This window comes from Nasonia vitripennis, chromosome 4 (genome assembly GCF_009193385.2).
Source record: "Nasonia vitripennis strain AsymCx chromosome 4, Nvit_psr_1.1, whole genome shotgun sequence".
Taxonomy (NCBI): Eukaryota; Metazoa; Arthropoda; class Insecta; order Hymenoptera; family Pteromalidae; genus Nasonia; species Nasonia vitripennis.
This window is the reverse complement of record NC_045760.1, coordinates 16635792-16655568: the sequence shown is the minus strand read 5'-3', so window position 1 is coordinate 16655568 and position 19777 is coordinate 16635792. Positions and strand designations below refer to the sequence as shown.

Sequence of the window (19777 nt, the reverse complement as noted above, 5' to 3'; positions counted from 1 at the left end):
GTGTAGAATGATTCGTCACCTGGTCTTACGCGGTAACGATACCAGCGAAGGCGCGCTGCCTTGCAAGGGGGCGTTAGGATGCGAGAATGAAACCGTAGTGTGTCTGACGACGAGTTGACACTGTCCTCGTCAAAGTCGGAAAGCTCTCATACTTAGTTCTAGAGAGGTATGGGTGTTATCACCTCTAGAACGGTGAACTCACCTGCGATCGGAACAGGATCCGAAGCGCGCGGGTTTAACATACTATCATGGCTCAAAAAAATCAAATCCGAACCTAAAATAGGTAGGGAGGAAATGTTTAGGCCTACTATAGGGAAGGAAAGCCTGCACAAAGCCAGCAATGATAACGGTATTAGGGTCATAAATTTCGCGGCGGCAAAAGATCTTATAATCAAAACTACGTGTTTTAAGCACAAGGACATACACAAGGTAACGTGGACATCGCCGGACGGGGCCACACAGAAACCAAATTGATCATTTCCTCATTGAAAAAAGACGTCATACTAACGTTCTCGACGTAAGGGCTTACAGAGGGGCAGATAGCGACTCGGACCACTTCCTAGTAGTAGCCAAATTAAGAGCTAGACTAGTAGCGAATCAAAATAGTAAGCGAGCAAACAAGGTAGAAAGCTTCGATATTGAGAAGCTACGAGATAGAACAGAGCGAATTAGGTACCAGATAGAAATTAATAACAGGTTTCAGGCACTTGAAGAAGCAAACACATCGCCGGAGGGGAATGACGAACCGAATATCTTATGGGGGGACATCGAAAAAACGGTAAAAGAGGCCGCGAACAAAGTACTGGGTAAAAAGAAAAAACCAAAGAGCAAACCATGTTTTGACGAAGAGTGCGAACTCTGGTTTGAAAGGCGCAAAAAGGCTAAATTAGATAGCTTACAAAATAGAAGCGATAGGACCGTAGAAAAGTATTCTAACGTAAGGAAACAGACGAGCGCGATCTACAGAAATAAGAAGCGGGAGTATCAAAAGAATCTTATTAGGAGAATAGAAACTAACAATAAGGAAAATAACCCCCGCGAAATGTACAGAGGGATTAACGCCAGAAAGGGTTTTAGGAGTAGAGCGCAATTGATTAAGGACGAAAACGGGGATCTTGTAACAAATGACAACGAATTACTGTCGCTGTGGAAAAATTATTTCGATAAATTATTAAACGTGCACGAAAATAGCGAAGAATTAGCGGACGAAATTCACACTGCTGAACTCCACGTGGAGGAATCGAGCTACCAAGTAGTAGAGGCCGCGATTAAAAAACTAAAAAACAACAAAGCCGCGGGAAATGACTCTATACCAGCTGAGTTACTCAAATATGGGGGCGTCGAGCTCACTTTCAAAATCTGTAAACTATTATGTGCCATCTGAAAAAATGAAACAATATCCGAAAATTGGAAGGAATCTATCATTATACCGATTTTTAAAAAGGGGGATAAGACAGACTGCAATAACTATAGGGGTATCTTTAGCAACGTGCTACAAAGTTCTGTCAAACGTAATACAAGCTAGACTCACTCCATTCGCGGAAGATATAGTAGGAGATTATCAGTGCGGATTTCGGCGCAACAGATCGACGAGCGATCAAATGTTTACCATAAGACAGTTGTTAGAGAAAAAGTGGGAATTTTGCGAAACCATACACCAAGTATTTATAGATTTTAAAAAAGCGTACGACTCTATTAAGCGAAGCAAAATGTATCAAATTCTAGTACTTCTCGGTGTACCGAAAAAACTCGTGAGATTAATTCAAATATGTCTGAACGGAAGCACGGGAAAGGTCCGAGTAGGCGGTAATGTATCAGAACCCTTCATGATACGCGATGGTTTAAAACAAGGGGATGGGCTCTCTACGGTGCTGTTCAACTTAACGTTAGAGTATGCCGTTAGAAAAATGCAGGTTAGCCAGTTGGGCGCAACGCTTAATGGAACAACGCAGATACTAGGCTACGCAGATGATTTGGATATACTGGGGGATTGTAGGGAAACGGTAGCAAGAAACGCGGAAATCCTCATAAAAGCGGTGGAGTATACAGGGTTAGAAGTGAGTGAATCAAAAACAAAGTACATGATTGTGGATAAGCTAGGCATCTGCAGAGGGGAGGAAGATCTCAGAGTTGGGAATTTTACTTTTGAAAAGGTTAGCGAATTCAGGTATCTGGGTACGACCATAAATGATAGAAACGAGATTAATGTCGAAATAAATAAGAGACTCCATTTGAGTAATGCTTGCTTCTACGCCGTGTGTAATTTACTTAAGTCGAGGCTGTTGTCTAAAAACGTTAAAATAAGAATATACAGGACAATAATACTGCCGGTGGTTCTGTACGGATGCGAAACGTGCGCTCTCACTAAGCAGGCGGACAACCGTTTTAGGATATTTGAAAATAAAGTCTTGCGAAAAATATACGGGCCGAAGAAAGATGAGGAAACCGGGGAATGGAGGAGACTACACAATGATGAGTTACACAATCTGTACGCATCACCAAATATTAACAGAATAATAAAATCGCGCAGATTGGGATGGGCAGGGCACGTAGCGAGAATGGGAGACGACCGTACGGCAGTGCGTGTCATGAAGGGCAGGCCGATGGTAACGCAACGTCTAGGTAGACCTAGACGTTGATGGGAGGACAACGTAAAAGCGGATCTAGTAGAAATAGGACAGGTGGGTGTCGATCGGAGAGGTGCATCTTGGGTGGGGTTGACACAAGATAGGGCAGCGTGGAAGGCTTGCGTAGATGAGGCGATGAACTTTCGAGTTCCAAATGCCACGTAAAAAAAAAGAAAAAAAACGTGATGTGCTTAGCAATAAGGAATATTCAGAACACAAATGTGGACTATCGTAATATGGTTGATGGATGATGGATACTATAAGATTACCCGATGCTGCATTCAGAATAACAGAATTTATTCTTATAACTTGTCACTAATTATCCAGATTCTTATTAATATAATTATTATCAATGTATTATAATATAATTACGATGTTAGAAATATAGGAATATCTAATTTTCAGTTAATTATTTCATTTCCAAAAAGATATATTCATAATCAGTGTAGCTCGCACATCAAAGGCGCCATTTACCTGCGTCTCTATAATACATTTTGAAGTAATTAATTAAGCTCAACCAGGGAAACACAACCGAATTTATTACCTGAATTTCAGAAGCATCTCTGAGTTTCTGAACAAACTTAGCTCAGACAAAACGTCAATATTCGTTTATTTCTTGGTGACTACAGTATTTAATATTATATAACATGACAGCTCCAAAATAGGATTATTAAAAATATATTAAAAATTCTGACGCGCGACATTCATCTTTTTTTCTAATATATGCATGCGTACACCGTAATCCCTTCGTCGTCTAGAGGTTTTCTCGCCGGGGCGACAACATCTATATATATATACATACAAAAGAGGCGATGGAATATTTATTGCAGCGCGAATATGAAGTCGGCGAGGCTCCCTCCTTGTTTCGAAAAGCCGCATAAGGAAGGAAGGAAGGACGAGAGGTACACTCAGCAGGAAGTCATCCGGCGTATGTCCGCGCTGCGAAGAAGTGCGAGGAGTAAGAAAGCTAGAGCTAGTCCGTTTGCGCGGGAATACGCCTCATGAATATGTAGAAAGGCGTCAAAGGGAGCGCGGTGACAGCAGCCAGGTATAAATTTTGCACGTGCGCCAGACTAATGTCCTTATTTGTCGCTTATCAATTAGTTATTCCTGGTAGTAAACATGCTCTTTGGTGAGTGTCTCGTCGTACGATGAGCGCGCTTGAACATCGATGGAGCAGTACGAAAAGTTTTATGTTGCACTCTAGCTGTTTTTCATACAACTTAATGTACGATGTACCAAGTAGAATTCAGATTGGTTTCGCTTTGCGTCCACGATTCGAACATAAAATAATTAACCAGGTAATTAAATAATAAACGCATAAGAGTCTCTTGTAGGTCGACGGAAATTCTTTTTTTACCATGCGTACAACCTACTTGCGTTATCAGTCGCGATGTTCAGTCACAGCTATATAAGAGGAGCGCTATGCATAATTAAGAAACTCGGATTTAAACCAATCGGAAAATTTGGACTCCATTCCCAAGCGCGATATCGGGGAAGTAAAAAGAGTCGAAGTGATATAGGTGCAGCGGCACCGGTCGCTCTATTATTGTCCGCTCGCGTTAGTCACGAATCGATGCGCGCATGGAATTATCTCAAAATAACATTGCACGACCGAAATTCTCTCCCTCTCACTCTTTCGCCCAGCGACCACTTCTGTTCTGTTCCAATTTTCCTTCGCCTTATTCGCCCTCTCTCTCCCTCTTCCTCTGTCGGTGCATAGCACACTCGCGCGTGCGCCCGCAAATCCAGACAATCGGCCCTGCATCCAAAGTGTTTCTGGGTTACAGCAAGGCACCCCAGGGGAGCAGCCGCGTGAAATTCGCTTCGTATTCGCGCGAACTTGCGATTTCGGCTTTCCGCTTTTCATAAATTTCGTTTACGCACAGAATTGGCGGGAAAGGGCCCGCGTATGGAGAGCGAACTCTCGGCGATGTTTGCATACATGTCGTATGTATGCGCGACGCGTTCATCTATGTGTATACTGTACATGCGCGCATACAAACATGTGTGTAGGCGAACGTGTGTGTGAATGCGCAGTGTGGCTGCGCGCGGTGTGCAGCAGAGAGTAGAAATGAGATTCTCTCTATGTGCAGCGCGGAGCGAGCAGCGACTGCACAGAACATAGGTTAAAGGCGCTTTCCTCCGAGCCTCACCGCCAGAAAACTGGGACGTCGTAACGAGGTAGAACGTGTGCAAAATTCGAATTTCTCACGCGCCACGACGTCCTCTCGTGCGCGGAGCGGTGCGGTGGCCGCGGCTTTGTAGGAGCACCTGCGCGCCCCGAGCGTACAGTGCGGAGCTCGTTTTAATTTATCCGCTAGCTTGCGATGCTAGCCTTGATTTCCCTGACACTGCCTCTTTTCTTTTTTTTCGAGAGTCGACTGCACGCTCCGGCTTTTCACCGGGAATTAAAATGAGGCTGAATTCACACGGACTGTGTGCTTATAAAACGTGTGCGTTTTTAGCTCCCGCCCGAGAGTTTTAATACGCATCGGCGATATGAACACCAGCGCATTACTTTTCCGACTGGTGAGGACACTTGAAGAATAGTCGGCGGAATCATCCGCAACAAGTGCTAACGAAGACGCATGGGTTCGTCCCGAAAAAACGACGCTGAAAAAATACAGCAGCGCGTCGTGGCGGATGTCGGTGGCTCGATAAAAAAATGAACTTTAAAGCGGCAAACGAAGATTCATGAAGATGAAGTGAGCACCAAAAAAAGTGTGGACTCGCAAAAAAGCGCACAGCCGTGATAAAACTTGGACGACGAACAGGACGAAAGAACAGGAAAAGAGTGTAAATTCGCCCATTGCAACGCGCGCGCGGAAAGAGACAGAGCCGCGCAGTCAGGCAAAAACATCGACGTTCCCCGTTACTTCCGTCCAAGAATACTCTCGAGTTTTCTTGTCCCTTCATCAGAGGCGTCGAGAGCTTCGAACTCTGGTCGCGTTTCAGCGCCACCAGGAAGGGGTAAGAGGGCCACACGTGAGCCAAGGAATCGATATGAGACGGCGTGTCAGGTGTGGGAGTCGCTAATGACACAAGAGACCGACGAAGAACAGAGCGAGAGAAGGGGAGACCGCACTTTCGAGGAGCCGTATTAGAGCGCGGTAAACTCGTTTTCAGGAGCGCGAGCTTCGGATCGAATTACCACCTCGCAGCGAGCGCTGGCTGCCGTTTCTCGAGTCCGCCTTGCGGCGAGGCGTCGTCTCGCGGGGATGCGGCCCTGAAGACAGCACGAGAGCTTTTGTGCACTTGTGCGCGCGGCTTGCGGCTAAATGAAGAGACGTACGGACAGAGCTAGTGTAGGAACAGTAGTAGCTTTGTTTCTCAGTACAATGATGACCACTTTCTACCGGCTCTGCTTACACTATGTTTACTCCTTCGGGATACGCGAGAATTTTCCGAGGTGAATCATGCAGTGTTGCTGTCGCGCTACACTTGTGTCGTGAAAATTTGATGATCATCATCAATTCGGAATAACGTTCATGACACGGTTTCAGTTCAAAAATACACGATAATCTTCCGCGTTATGATTCAACGAAGCAACGAGTGCACCGCGGATAATGCTGATGTTCAAATGGAAATAATCCATTATCGAGTCTCCGACGTAATTAATACTCATCTGATCAATGGTAATGAATCACGCGTGGTTTTTGCACGTGCGGATGCCCCCCGTGCCGTTAATCGTCATCATCGTAATTAATGTCTTTGTGTTGCGCTCCGCGCACAATTTTGTCATGTACACGCTAGATGTCATAGCCTGTGACTTGTCGAACGTGGAAGTTGACAATCCGGTCAATCGCATAGCCGAGCGACGCAGTAAAATATCGACAGCACTCGCGACTACTCGTCGTTTCTTCTCGCCAAGCACAAGACCGACGTTCAAGAGTATAGCTGAGCAATAGCGCGAGGCAGCCGGCAAGTCGAAGAGGGAAGATGGTCACGTTCGGCCCTGACCGGGAACTGGAGGTGCCGCGTGTGTGCGAGCTTTTATACAGGATACACAAGGCGAAGGGAGTCAGAGAGAAAGAGAGAAAGAGAGAGAGAGAGAGAGAGAGAGAGAGGAGGAGGAGGAGGAGAGAGCTGCAGGTGGAAGAGCAATAAAACAGCAGTGGCATCTGGCCTGGCACACGCCTCGACAGCAACACTCAAAGTTCGCGTGGCCAGTAGCGGAGGGAAAAAGGCCTCTACCAAGCTATTAGAAGCGACGCTCGTTAGCTAGTGCCGCCACCGCCTTGATAAATGGCCTCACGGAAACAGCCGTAATTTCATCGATGCGTTTTCGGAGCAGCTCGCCCCCTTTCTCTGTTTTCCTTCTTTTTCGGCTCTGGTTTTCGGGCAATAAACGGCCGTCAGGACGTCGATAACGCGAAATGCACTCGAGCGCACGAGAGCGACGGCTGGCCGGACGTGTAGGCGTATGAGATTTGACGCGATTGGACGCTTGAACGATTCTAGAGCGAGAATTAATTAGGCGCTGATGACTAGTTGACGTAGGCGACAGTCAAGTGCTGGGTGCGTGCCCGCCGTTTCGACGACTATTATCACCCGGTGACCCGAGGATTTTTCGTTTCAAGAGACACACCAAGTTCGACAATTATTCGTCATTTGCAAATTGATGTTTGTGCCTTTTCCGTGTACGCAAAACCCAAGCCTCGAGATGTTTCTGTGAAATCGAGCCGAGCACTAACAGGATATACCCGCTGAAGCTCGTAAAATTGCACGGGACAGAAAAGGAAGTTCGCCTGAATGCGCGATGAACGAGAATGGACTTCTATTCTGCTGCAGCTCTCTCTCTCTCTCTCTCTCTCTCTCTCTCTCTCTCTCTCTCTCTCTCTCTCTCTCTCCCTCTCTCTCGCTTTTCTGAGATTGCGCCTCGAGAAATCTGAGGAACGTGAGCCCTTTTTTCTCAAAGAACATAAATTCTTCAGCCGCTTTCAAAGCCGCTTCGCTCACTCGCAAGCGAGTCAGACAGAAAGAGACAGAATCCATAGTATTACGCAAGCAGCTCCCAAAAGCTTGGCACCACTCGTCCGCCGATCTGCTAAGCTCATTTGTCGTACGGTGAGAAAGAACAGATCTGTGGGCGGATAAGGGAGGGAATGAGCTTCTATTTTTGCTTGCGGTTTGACGATTTGTATGTTTACTCTCGCGGATCTCGTGATTGGAGCTGCCGCTTCTCATGTGCTGATACGTTCGCTTGACTCTCGTTAACTGCTTGTAAAAAAAAGTTTATCGGGCGAGTTCGACTCATCGCGTTTATTGGAGCTTGTTCGCCAAATCTTCATTTTTTTTCACTCACTGTTTCCCAACGTTTTGCCAGTCATTCTTTTTCAAAAACTTGTTCAAAACATTTCCACATTCCAGTGAAGCGAAGCGATTACATGCGCAGAATGCCGGATCGACGTTCGTTTTTGTATACCAAGCTTCCTATTCCGCGATTTCCATTTACGCTTTTTCGTGTATGAAATGACTGTTTCATGACAAATAAGTATACGCAGGGATTTACGAATGTACACGCACATCAAAAACAAACTGTGCGCTATACGTTTATACAAAGCATCTTCCCCGTTCAAGCATACCTGCTTTCCAGCACACTTCCGCTCGTGCGCTACACTTGCTGCTTACACGTGCAAGTCATGGTATTGATAATATCGAGCGCGTCGGAACGCTATAAAAGTTTTCTCATGCTTAGGTATCCACTGCTAGATGGGTACTCCACCCTCTTCAACACGGAAACCTACATGCAGGGGCCGCATATGCTACTGACGAAGCCGAGCACCAACATCTGGGACGGGCGCTAGTCTCCAGCCTATATAATTACGCAATTCCGTTTCCATGGCGTCCTGGTTAATCCCGCCCCATCCTCTAAAAGAGCGAACTGAAGCACAGTCAAGCGACCGATTGTATGCGCGTACTCTACCTCTCCGTATTTTACCTCTCTTTCTTTTATTATGCATGAGGCGGTCTCGCGACAGCACGAGTTTTAAATGTGCACTTTGATTACTTATGGATGTAGAGGATCGAAACTATTGAGATTCACGTACATTTTTATATTAGCAAAACAATTGCTTTTATAGCTATAACATTAGCGCGGTCTGTTTACACGTTCAGCTGATTTTATCGCACGTATCTACGCTATCTCTCCGTGTACGTGACGATATCTCTAGCAATTCCCTCATAGAGCCGCCGCGAAGAAACTGGCCGCCGCTGTATGCGTGTTGAATTCATAAATATTTTATATCAAGTCGAAAGCACGAAGAAGGAAGAAGAACGTAGTTGCTTTTCATTAATTTCATCCTTTGTTGAGCTTTGTTTATTCTCGCACCATTTTTTTTTTCAATCTTCTTAGTTTGCTTACTGTCCGCGGAAGAAGCTACCATAGTTTTTCCTGCTTTTTTCTGACGACGCGCTGCAGCATGAATTGAGGATTTCAATTTGAGTCGAATCCACTGCAAAGCAGAGTAATAATAAGTGATTCCGTGACACTATTCGTAATAACGCAGCTTTGCCTATTTGTAAAAAAACGCGATAAATGGATTTCAAACTTATTATACGTTTTGTACCTTGGGATTTATCTTTTAAGATTACCCATCGATTATGTATGCGTATAAATTAACATGACGAATGACGATTTTTGCGTTAATTAATTAAATGTATGCGTCAGTATAGAACTAAAACAGTTGTGCTCATGTTTGTGTTATTCGCACAAATAAATCGGCCCATTGTATTAATTAACAACGATATATTGATTCGGGCACAGGTGTATCTGATGGACTTCATCAATATAGGCGAACGAGAATATTGAATTCGTTTAAACTAGTAAAAGGCCATTGAGCGCGATAAGAACTTTTGAAAAACATGCCCTAAAAAGCTCAATCTGTGCCACCTAACCGCCTACATCGTGATGTGAGAGCGCAAGACCTTAACCTATATTTCACGCGATCTCGCGCACCCTGCAGTTTAAAGTGTATTAGATCCAGTTACCCATCTATATATACGCACTCGCCCAGCTTTTGTACAGCATCTGTATACACGTATGTAAACGCACACGTACGGCATATGTTAAAATTTTCCCGCGTCACTCTCGAGGCTAAATATGATTTCACCGTGTGCGAGAGAGTGCTAGCATTATGCCCGGAATCAAATCGGTTATATTCTATATCCATATATATGCGTAAGCACTTTGCGCCACGTGAATCTTTGAAAAGGAATTTTCGCACTATTATCGACATTTGTACCATTGTTTTTTTGCTTTATTTCATTTTTTTATGTTTACATTTGCAGAGTGCATCGACGGGAGAACTGGAGGGTACCTATATTAGATTGACGTGACGTGCACGTATGCGCGAAATTGGATTTTTTCAAACGAGGTTAAGCTTTTAATATAGGCTTGAAAAATTCACGAGGGAAAAATTTTGAGAATACGCAGTGTGTGTGTTATGTGTGTGTCGGACTATTCGTTGCGTAATACATAGTGGGAAACGCATTTTTAGAACTCTTAACAGCTTCTCAATCAAGTGCGAACAAACATTAGCTTCGAAGTGAAATCCCCGGAAAAATCTCTCAGTGACTTGCAGCTTTTTGCGGCAACTTTTTGAATCCCAAGAGTTGACTCTATTTTGATAGTATACAGTTCGCGAACTCGTGCGCCATATACAGCACACTCTCCGACACGAAGATAAATGGTCGGGATTGTACTTTTTGACAACCGTAAGAACGAAATCAGCCGAGCGTACTTTCCACAAGCTCTCCACCGCGGGGCGAAAAATTTCAGAGCTGTCGAAACAAAACCTCTTCTATACTTTTTATCTTATCCATAGAAGCAGTCCTTCAGAATTAATCGCGATTCCTTCGTAGTAATTTAAAAATTATATCGCTATACTTCCGGAGTGTTGTTTGTAACATTGTAAGCCTCTACAGGTACTATCAGCGCATCGTCTGGAGGACTGAATACCGCAAAGACTTTTTGCCGAGGGTAATTGCAGTAGAGCGCGCGCGCGTATGTATATATGCATATCTACAAATATATGCATGTCTGCATATAGCGACCCTCCGAGTAGTACTCGGCTCGACCGCGAGGTGTAAAGGAACGCTGCTATCGTTTGATCTCGACTGCAGCCGCCTTTATGTATATACGTCTGTCTCTGTTGCTCTGGTATTAACGTCGCCCGGCTTGCCTTCCATTATTACGCTCTCGGAGCAATTCGACGGGCGATTGTCGAGAAATCGCGTCGACGAGGGTGCATACCCCCCCCCCCCCATTACTCGCGGTATAACGTTACATAGAGGCACATTGTAATTGCGCAGGCGCCTTCTTGCGCCTTATCATTTTCTCATAACCACGCTGATTTCGCGTTTGTTCTTGCGTTATGGGATGAATTAAAAATTCATACAATTGGGAAATACTTTGGTGTTTTTGTGAAACTGTGTCAATTATTTTTAAATTTCGCCATATGACCTTGTTATAGAACAACACAATTATACAGCCATCAAAGAGCAGGGAAACCGAAAAGCGATAGATTCATTTAACAAACACAGAATATGCGCAGTGTTTTTATGCATAGACTAATTGAATTGACCCATATGGATGCTGCCCACGCCTTTCTGTGCACGCGGAGAATCAATAAACAAAACTCTTAACGTGTACAAACAAAAGCGCTGCATCCAACAAAAAAAATCCATGCTGCGCTAGTGGCGTGCGTTTTTCCACACGCGCGCCCAGTCGGCAGAAGTATTCATCAGTCACACGCCCGCCCAAATGCAACATCGGCGAACAGCGTGCGTGAGCAGAGAAAAAAGAACCTTTGAAATTCAACCATATGAAGAAAAAACAGCGCTAGTCGTTGGGGTGTTGAAAAAATATCCGCTACACATGCCTCCGAGTCGACGTAACAAATTGCTATAACAGCGGTTCTCGCGTTTTGATTCCATCTCCAGTGGATACATCCCTCTGCACTGTGGCCGAAAGTGCAGTATAGCCGATCCCACGCGTTCCAGCTCTTTACCGACGGCAGCCGCACGTTATACGTCGTCAACTTTGATCGATTCACGCTTCCCGCGAGAGCTTATCGCGTCGCCGCTCTCTCCCCCATTGTTTATGCACGTCCTCCCAACTTTTGCCCTGCAGCCTGCATTATCTCGCGTCCGGACTTTTCTCCTTGTCCGTCATGTTCGTTTTTGATCTTTTGTCTTTTTTTTTTGCTAAAGTGTCGCGCTGCAAGAGACGCTGGATTTATTGTCGACTGATAGATGCGCCACTCTTATCAAGGCCATATGAGCGTGGGGTTTGAGCGCAAGAGTAGAGCTTGCGTTGTATTTATTATGAGACGCCGCTGAGCACATATAGCCGGTGTTTTATGGATATTCAAAAGTCGCGAGCGAGTGGCAAGCCAGAAAAATTGGCGAGCGCTCGAACCGCGTTTTATCCGTTTCGAGAATGCGAGAGCGACTTTGTACCGTGCTCCCGCTCTCACTGAAACATGTTTGCGTGCGAAATTTTTACTGTGCGATTTTATTTCACTTCCATCGCTTTACTTCATTGTTCAGAGAGCGATTTCTTTCTTTGCAGTCTACCGAAATTATTGCACTGCAGAAAAAGAGGGAGACAGAAGCAGTTTCATACAATACGTCCGATGTGCCCTATTAACGCAACTTTGTCAGATTCATGTTGTTGCACAACGATTTTCGCATAGGGCTTGCACAATATTTCAAACAATATATAACAATGGGGTTTGGTATTGAGAAAGGGAGTGATGAAGTAAGCCCGATCGCCTAATCCAATAAGCGTTATATCACGCGAGCTTATTGAAAGTAGCTTGCTCGATTGAATGTCGGGTCGATTTTCCTCGGTATAAATGCGAAATCACATGGAGGATTATCACACAGCCGTTGTCCTTTCATCCGCGAGATATCGAAATTTGTATCATCGGTCGTCTCCGCCGCTCTCCCTTGCAAATATTTGAATCGAATTTAATGCAGAGGAAGCACTTTTAATCAGCGCAAGCAAATCTTACGGATTCCTCGCTTAACGTTTGCCCAGTCGAGCGTGCGCGCCGCTGTACACTGTTATACGCCAGCGGCGCCACGACGGCAAACGAGCCACTGCACGCCGGATCGAAATTGCTTTTGCTGCAGCAGCTGCTGCTATAAGTCGTATTGAGAGAGAGAGAGAGAGAGAGAGAGAGAGAGAGCAGCCGTAGCTCCGGAAAAAATCAATTTCCAAACCCCCAAGGGAATGCAATATCATAAACTGCGTTAAAAGTTCACGTGCTATGCGAGCTAATTTCATTTATCCTATCGGTTCGCGGCCGCGCGTGCGCGCCGAAAAGCAAAACTAATCCATTAGAGCAATAGAAAAAGCTCGAGCGCACTGCATCTGCCGTTGATTAACCTGAATTGTTCCGCGATTGGGGCAGTTTGTTTTAAAAGAATTGATCACTCACGCGCGCAGCGCGCGATTAATCCATTCGCGCGACAAGAGTTAACGTGGCGCCAAAGCGAAGATTCATTCTCCTCGTCTTTGAAAAAAGAGAAGAAGACAGAAATAACGCGAGGAGGAGGACGACGACGAAAAGTAACGCGAAAGAGTGGAGAAAGACGAGACGCGAAACAAAGGATGACGGGACGGAGAACCCTCGTAATATCGCTTGAATGATGAAATTACGCCGCGGAGCATGAAGCCTCTTCTGCCTCCGTATACAGCGGCTTCGTCGTTTCGGCCTTATGTCGCCACCGCGGAATTTTCCCCGCTGCATGCACCGCGCTCGTGAGTAATGTCAGGCTGCGGCCGGATTATCGATCCCGCGACGAAAAAGGTGCATCGAATAAAGATTTAAGGCTAGCTCGCGCAGCCGGGGAAATCGCGCAGGAAGATTTAGCATGTCGGTTGCTATCCTGGATGTTCGAAAGCTCTCACACGTGTGTATATATATATATATATATATATATATATATATATATACATATATTATATTCCCGGATTCAACAACTGCGCGATTTCTGCACGCTGTTGTATAGATAAAACTTTCGATCTCTCGCAGACTGTTTTTCCGTATTTTTTTGTGATTAGCTTTTGTATCGTTTTCTTTTCGCTTCCTTTGGATCATTATCAAGAGAAGGCCCAAGTTACGCGTCATAGTTTAAGGCACGTGCAAGCTTTAGGGGTAATTGCGTAACTTCAAGAACGCCTTAGTAAGTCAATTGCACGCATTCTCGACACTATCGCTAAACATAACGAAAGCGCTTTGTTGATTCTTGACAGTTACTACCGTTCCACATGAAGCCACTGGTAGACATTTGGGACTAAAATTTGAAATCTTCGAGATTAATTACAAAATAATATTTTCATTTTCAAATATAGGAAATCGCAAGTTATGGTGTGATAAAGAATACTGAAAATTCAAGAGTGTTGGCTCGAATCTGTCGGCCGTCTCTACTCGCGACCTACATTCCAGTTTTTATAAAAAACGAAAAAAATATGCGCACCTCGGAACGACGTACACACGCACAGATCAGACAACTATTTTCTGCTTTACAGTTCCTCCCACAACTTTTTTTCGATTTTCCGAACTCGAAAAAAGCTTGCCTGTAGCAAGCCGTCCGATTTTTTTGCACAGCTTGTAGCAGAACTATCCTATTTTCGAGAGCGCGTGCAGTCGGCGTGGAGGAAAAAAAAATAGTCGCGGGACGTAGACGGGTGCGAGTAGGTATACAACGGTGCACGAGCCAAACTTGGAAAATCGATGTGCGGCACAGTGGCGAGCTAACAGCTATATATATATACGCGAATGCGGAGATTCGCGAAGATTAAGGATTTCAAGAGAAAAATAAAGTTTAAACAATTTAGCTCGACATTTCAGATATTTCTGCCAAGTTCCGCAGAGATAATTCAATTTTAACGAGACAACAAGTTGTCTTGTTTAAGGCACACGCAATTCAGCATCGCCGGGGGCTAGTCTCATCTCGCATCCCGCAGTTTGCATTATATAGAAGGAATCCGCACTGACAAGACTTGCACTCGCCAAACTTTTGGTATCGCATTATTTATCATATGCGAAATGTAGCATAACATAGAGCAAATCACGAAACTACATAATGTATAATATACATCCGACCCTAAGCGTGAGGTATACATAAAGGAAAAAAATAAACAGAAATGAAAAAAGCCACCCCGAGATGAAGCGAGATAAGGATTGTCGGAGAGAAGAAGAAAAAGGGAACCCAAAAAATTAGATAAATACTCTCGCACTCTAAGGTGGCCGCCCGATAAGGAATAAAGGGAAAGCGTGTGCTTCATTCAGACTGATAAAAGCGAAAAATTAAAACGAAATTGGCACACGGCAGCTGTACACGAGTGACTGGGGTGACGCATCGAGACGGCCGCAATAGGATAAACGCGGCTCTACGTGTATACATAGGTTGGTATTCCGAGGCACTCGAGAGTGCGTTGGCGCTCCGCGAAAACAAATACCGTTCGAGAGGAGTCGCCGCCGACACTGCCGCAATGAAAAGCTTGTTCCTATACACGCGGGTATTAAGCGCTTAAGTATTGTTTGATCGGCGCTCAAATGGATCTACCGTACTGCGCCGCTCTATGTGGCCGCTCGTGAGCGAGCGCGGGAATTTATCGCGAGGCAAGGCCGGCGACCCTCTTCTTCTCTTCGTCTTCTCCGCGCCTCCTTCGTAGTCGGTTTTTTTTTGTGGCGCGGCGCGCAGTATAGGTGGCTCTATGTGTCGAGAGCTTCCTGACCTTGACCTAGAGCTGTGCCAGCTTTGTGCGAGTGTGTCAGTGCTCGATCGGTGGCGACTGTACTGTGAATTTATTAATTTTTCTAACACTGCACACTGGTACATTATTTCTGCTGGGAATATCGTGGCCTTTTCGAGTACATTTTGAGTCTTGAATAGTTTGCTCATTATTCAAGTCCTCGAGGGGATGGTATGTGTTTAGCTTTGGAATAGAACTTTTTTTTTCTTTTTTATACTACTGCGCATATACCATCATATAATTGTGCACACATTGTTCGACGTGTACAAAGTGCATAGGCGGAATCGAATATTTATATCGATAAATAATTTGTTGCAATACTTTTTTGCTCGATGCGCGCTTTAAAGCTGTATATTATGCGCCTCTCGTGTGCCCCGCAATAATCTCTGCGAAGGTGAATCATCGCATTACACGCTTCATTAAATTTCAAATTTGTCAAAAGAATTTTAATTTTCCATTTAAAAGCGAGCAAGAACGCCATGCTGTTAATTAAATCGTGAAGTTGAAACGCTTCTTGGAAATCGTATGTGCGGGTCTTGAATCACAAAATCAGTATCATGCTATAGGAATAAAAAAAAACAGGAAAATGATGAAATCAAATAAAAAAATGAAAACCATTAGACGTTTGCGAAACTTTTTATTGGAGGCATAATCAAAACAAATAAAGTAGATGACAAAACAAACTAAAAACTACGACATAATCTTCATATTATATATGCGCACTGTGAAACACGAAATCGCTTCTTGCTCCGCTGTAGCAAAGCTTTGAAAGCCGAAGAAATCGCTCGAGGCATCAAACCCCACGGAAAAGCGCGGAGTGACAGGAGACGAAGCAAAAAATATTTTTATCGCGTGCATGAGTATATACTTTGCAGCGTCATGTATGTACCGGCCTATAAAAGGGCCATGCATCACATCGTCGGAAGATTAAAGAAAACAACGTACGCGCAAGATCCATCCATCCAACCTTTCCCGTCCCGTGCGTACATACGCGTATAGGTATATGCATGAACCCCTCCTGAAACATAAACCCTTCATATAAGAAAGAACAAAGGCCCCGTGTCTAGTCGCTCTAGCGGATCATAACTCGTTCATCCTGGTTGCTTGGCAGTTTCACTGCATAAGGAATAGAGCAAAAAAATGAACTTGCGTCGCGAAAACTGGATTAAAAAAGTCGGCCAGACGAGGGAGGTGCGATAAAGTTAACGAGGCGAAACTGAAAGCCCGGTTACGCGCGCTCGCGGAAACGATGCAAGCTTGCGCGCTCCGCGCGGACAATGGGTCGCCTTAGCAGCGACAGACACGCCCGTATACAAATTTAGAATCGTGCGACGCGTCGCCTGGAATGATAACGAGACGAGCGAGGAGAAGCAGATGATGCTAGGCTGCAAGGCCAACATCAACGCAACGCATCAGTGGCTCCGGCGTTCCTTGATTTGCGAGAGACACGACAAACACACACATAGCAGTTGGAGAGTTGTATGTGCCATGAATGTATGCGTGAGGGCGCGCGTGTATATAGGTTGGGCTATTCGGAGCGAGATCGGATCGATATAAGCGACGAGGTGTACTTATGCCTAGTGAAATTTTCTTCGTCAATTCGGACAAAGACACTGATTTTCCGCTAAGCAAACATCGGTAGTATAACATATACCAACGCGCACGCGCTCATCAATCGGTCTGTAAAAAGGTGAAAATAGCTCGATTTCGCAATTAGCTGTACAAGCGGTCGAGAAAACCATACATCCTGGGCACGCCCGGCGTTTGACGTTTCAAAAATAATTCAATCAACGCGTGTCACGCGTTTAGAAACAAAACGATATAACATATAAGAGAGCTTGCAGCCACGCGTACACTCGCTCAGTCCGCGTCTATTTCGATACAGTCGTTGCCGGGCCGGACGTCATCGTCGTGTAGCCGTTCGTTCTTCGCGGGCAGCACCTCAGTTGCAGAGAGTAGCTTTGGCCAAAGAAGAACACTAATCGATAAGGAAGCTGCCCCGCGTATGGATGTATTCTCTTTCGCTCGTCGTGGCGCAAGTAGCTCTGTGATACGCCGGCTAGCTATCCGTCGCCGAACTGTCAGAAAAATAAACGACGGAAAAGCGTCGACGAGGAGCGAAAGGTCAGGGGCTCGTGCGCGGCGAGTGCGGAAAATAGGCTGCGCTTATTAGCCCGGCGACCTTCGCTTCTTTCGAGTTTAGGCCAGAGCCACCGCGCGAAAGGATATAAAGCACACACAGGAAGACCTACTCTTTATTTGCTTGTATAGACACAGCGGGAGGGGCAAATACCGGGGAAGAATTATTTTGTTTCCGCGGGAGATTTTCGCTCTACGTCCGCCGCGCGTACGTAATAGACTCAACAAATAGCGCGCATGTTTCGTTTCACCAGCCCGAGCATTGTACGGAAAAAGAAAATTTTCCGCGCGCGCTCGCTCTCTCTCTCTCTCTCTCTCTCTCTCTCTCTCTCTCTCTCCGTTTGAGTACAGTGGTGCGCGCGACTGGGCGGAGCGTTAAGTAGTTACAGCTGGGATGGATACGGCTGGTTCCGATTCAGACTGATAGCTCGCAAGCTGTCGAGACTCGCCAGCTGGAAAAGAGAGGAACTTGATAAAATTTACCGAGCGAAAATTGAATCCGCAATTGCTACCTGGAAAGACACTTTCGGAGACGTCTTATAATATAATTCTTGTTTTAATAATCGCGGGCGAACGCAACGGAGATGGAAATTCCCCCCTCTTTTTCTATCCGAGATAATGCTTGCGCGCGACAAAGTTTAGTTTTACGTAGAAGCGGATTATAGTCTAAAGTTTTCGCCTTGATTCGCTCAAGTATATACATGGAGTATAATGACTCCGAGTCGGGAGCGGAGAGATAAATAACAATTGTCGAAGGAAAATTGACTGGTGAAGATTTGCAAATAAACGCCGGACGTAAGTAGAAGCGCGCTGCACTACAACGAAGAAATTTACGACAAAGCATTGGAATTAGATCGGGCGACTGTGCCAAAAATCGCGTGAGCGATATAACGGTGTTTAATGTTTCTCGCGCGCGCAAAGTTTATAGCTCGGTAATTTTTGGAGTTTACGATAAACAGGTTGTATACACTCCGGGATGTATTGTTCAAGTGACGCGTGTCCTGTCAGTCAGTGCGAATTAGCTGTATACGCCCGTTTAGTGAATTTGCAGATCGCGATCCTATAAATAAATCTGACTAACGATTCAAAATCGAATGTTTCGAAGAACTGGCGGGTGAGTCATAGCGCTGCACTTCCGTTATAGCTGCGTTGTGAGTGCGTGAAGCCAAGGCTCGTGTGTTTTCATCGTGCCATCATAGCTACGGCGAAGATTTTACAACGGAGACGGATCGTTAAAGAAAAGCGCCCCGTCTCTTTCCGATAGATGGCACAGAACAGAGCGCGAAAAAAGGTGCCGGGAGAAAGCACAAGGGAGTAGGCCGAGCGCGAAAATCACAAAGGGTGAAAATCCCAAAGTTTGCCCGGCCCGCACTTATCAGACTTCTCATTTCGGCGGGCGCGCTTATTTCGACAGGCGATCCAAGTCCTCCCCAGAGGTCCATATCCGCTAGGTGTGTACACTGACGCACATAGGAAAAGCTGATTGCAGTGACGCGGGAGACAAGCGAACATCGAGCGAAACAATACATAGACGTCCGATGAGACGGTACAGGGGCGGGGGGATTATGATGTTCGGGGCAGGTTGCAGGGATAGACACATCAACTTAACACCTGCTCTACTCACTTTTCCCCAACTCTTCTTCTCTCTTGGCTCTCGTAACTATATTATCCTCTTCCCTCCGCACAGAGCACCGCTCACAAAATCGCTGTGCATGTACAGCAAGGGACAGCTTATTGTACGTTTCGTCCCGTCGCGTCGCGAGAGACAGCTGAGATCTAGCGTACAGCTACTGCCCTCCACTTGGTCTCTTTCCTCCTCTCCACACCGCCGCGGCTCGGCCGCCTCTTCTATTAATATTGCGACGACGTCGGCGGCGACGGCAGCAGCGCACTCCCGGTCCTCTTATAATATGTCGTACTCGTACGTAGATGCCTATAGTTCAAGCTCTAGATCCGAATCTGCTCTCGCTCATCGGTGTGTGTGTATGTGTGCGTGTAACGGTTAGTCGTATTATAGAGCCGGTTTTCAGCGCGCGTACGCGGCTGTATGCGCTCGCCAGAGAGCGCAGCGTACAGACGCGAACAGGCGCGCTCAAGGTTACGAGACGACAGCGATGCGGACGCGACGCTTGCCGCCACAATACTGCCGCCCTACTGGCAGACCTTGCGCAAATATACCGACGCCCTCTCCCTCGCTCGCACTCTCCCTACCACCGCGGCCGCGCTAGCTCTGCTC

General features: G+C 45.7%; 1 protein-coding gene across 8 annotated transcripts in view; it reads right to left on the bottom strand.

Annotated features, from left to right (window-relative positions):
- Positions 1-19749, bottom strand: part of LOC100116596 (1-phosphatidylinositol 4,5-bisphosphate phosphodiesterase epsilon-1) — a 120350-nt gene extending 100601 nt beyond the window's left edge. For 4 of the 8 annotated variants that reach the window (XM_032599051.1, XM_032599050.1, XM_032599052.1 and 1 more), the window contains exon 1: positions 19166-19702. The gene's annotated coding sequence lies outside the window, so the exon portion shown is untranslated. Of the gene's footprint in view, positions 1-19165 lie in introns of all 8 variants that reach the window. The other 4 variants (XM_032599048.1, XM_031929727.2, XM_032599049.1 and 1 more) reach the window with 2 other exon arrangements.
- Positions 19750-19777: the final 28 nt, after the last annotated feature.